Consider the following 2,228-nt stretch of genomic DNA (forward strand, 5'->3'; position numbering starts at 1 on the left):
GTTGGATTTGGGGCGGGGGGTTGGGGAGGCGGGTACAGAATAAGAAAGGCACGGAAAAATAAAAAAAAGGAAGAAAGGGAGAGAAAAGAAGAATAAAATAATGGCTGGTCTCTTCTAGTAGTCAAAGAGCAAGCTTTTCTTCACTACTCACGAGCGGTTTCTTTCTCCTCTCCTCACCCTTTGCCCCCTATTGCCAGAGAAGAAAACCTCGGGGTCCTGTTTTCTCGCCGTGTGACGTTCCTGACCCGATAGTCGGGGTTATTTATAGCAGGAGGGGAGGGGGGCGAGGGGAGCAGAAAGGCAACGCTGTCTCTCCAGGTTTCGGTCTGATTCTGCAGTGGGAATTATTAGTGGGCAGGGTGGGGTTTGGATGAGGGGGAGATGGGACGTGGAGGCGTGAGAGATGCGGGTGACGAGCGCCCTAGCGCAGGTGCGGGGGACTGGAGGGCGTGGGCGACGGCACAGCGCAGGAAGGGCAGGTGGCCGGGTGGGACGCGCCCCGGCCGGGACCCCGCGCCCCCTCCGCTGCGCGCACCCGCGCGCACACACGTGCAGGCGCACTCCCCTCCCGCCATCCCTCCTTACCTCGCGGGCCCGCGCTCGCCGCCCACTCCGGCCGCTTGCGGAGCTGGTGCCCCCGGCCCCTCGGCCCGGGCAGGGGACAGGGACTCCCGGCGGTTCAGGGGCTGTACCTCTGGATACAAGAAGCCCGAGCGGTCCCTAGAAGGCAGGCAAAATGAGGAAGAGCCCCCCCACCTCCGGAGGCACTGTGTTCTCCCGCGGTCTCCGCGCCACCTCGTCCTCTTCTTCCCTTCCCCGGGCCCAGGGGACTCGCACACCCAGAGGCTGCTCTTCCCTTCCTCCCGAAGCTCAGGCCGCCTCGCCGTGGCCGCCGGGACCCGGAGGAGGCAGAAAGCTTGGGGTGGGGAATTGGGGGAGGGAGATACTCAATTCACAAAAGAAGTCTTCCCTCAGCTCTCGGGAAAGAGAGGAGCCACGGGCGGCATGACGTGCTACGAGTCTGGGGACACAGGGCCGTCCGAAGGAACCCGAGTCCTAACCAGTGGCTCTCCGGGTACTCCTGAGTTTATCTTGGAACTGGGGAAGAGGCGGGTAGAGTAGTTGCTCCCGCTGCCCCTCCCCCAACCCCACCCTGGGTGAAGAACTGGAAAGGCCAGAGCTCACATCTCTATTCTGGACCCCAATGCTTAGCCTCTCAATGCTGCTGCCAATCATGGTCACTATTAAGTGAGTGCCTACTGCGTGCTATAGCGCTGCATTCATTAATTCTGGCAACAGTTCTAGCGTTTAACTATCACTTCAGTGTCCCCATTTTATAGATTTAGAAACTGGCGCACTGAAGCCAAGGAGATTGCCCAAGGTCACTCAGACGGCATGAGGTGAAACCAGGGTTGGATTTCAGAGTCAGCGTTCCTAACCAGTGAACTAGCCAGCTGAGATTCCGGAGTCTCCTGAGTCAGCGACCTTGCCCGCTGCCAGTGCTTTGCTGCGGCGGGTCAAGCTCCCGGCGCCCGCGGAGCCCGCGGCGGCTGCGGGTGGAGTTGCGCGCGGACCGCACCAGCTAGCCCTGGCCACTGCCTCCGGAGAGGAGGGGTCGCCGGCCCGCAGAGTTGGCGGCAGGTGGTGGGTGTAGCCCCACAGGTTTGCGGTCCCCGTAGCCCTGGGGGCTTCTCAGGGTCCGATTCCGTGCTGCACTCTTGACCCACTTACCTTCTTATAACCTTTCCCCTCCCCCACATTGGTCAGAGGGTCATTTGGGGGCAGCTTGTGGGGATGACTCCAGGGGAAGTGTGGAGGCGGGAGGGCTGTGAAAGGGGGGAATCCGACAGTTCCTCTACGTTGGATGATAAACAGGAAGAGAAAGCTGAGTTCCTTCACCGACCAAAGGAGTTTCTAGGTTAGAAACAGGTAAAGCCCAGCACGGTGAACACAGTGCTGATATGCCGCGCGGCGCTCTACTAGACTCCCAGGCTCACAGGAGTCCATCCAAAGCACACGAGCGCGTACTCACACACACATAACACGAGGGTGGAGGGAGGAAGGTCTGTAAGTCTCCCATCTGTGGTTACTTGGGTTTAGCGTTACCTCAGAATGTAGAACTATGGCCAAGGAAAACTGCTGATTTTCCTTTCTCTTTACTCCTATACACAGTGAGAATCCTTTGCACCAGCTGAGTAGAATGATGGGTGGGCGGGGGGAGCGACGGG

General features: G+C 59.6%; 1 protein-coding gene across 3 annotated transcripts in view; it reads right to left on the bottom strand.

Moving 5' to 3' along the window:
* GABRB2 (gamma-aminobutyric acid (GABA) A receptor, beta 2) overlaps positions 1-924 on the bottom strand; it is a 273,205-nt gene extending 272,281 nt beyond the window's left edge. For 2 of the 3 annotated variants that reach the window (XM_011947716.1, XM_011947713.1), the window contains exon 1: positions 757-924. The gene's annotated coding sequence lies outside the window, so the exon portion shown is untranslated. Of the gene's footprint in view, positions 1-585 lie in introns of all 3 variants that reach the window. The other variant, XM_011947714.1, reaches the window with a different exon arrangement.
* Positions 925-2,228: the final 1,304 nt, after the last annotated feature.

Source organism: Colobus angolensis, unplaced genomic scaffold (genome assembly GCF_000951035.1).
Source record: "Colobus angolensis palliatus isolate OR3802 unplaced genomic scaffold, Cang.pa_1.0 Scaffold27, whole genome shotgun sequence".
Lineage (NCBI taxonomy): Eukaryota > Metazoa > Chordata > Mammalia > Primates > Cercopithecidae > Colobus > Colobus angolensis.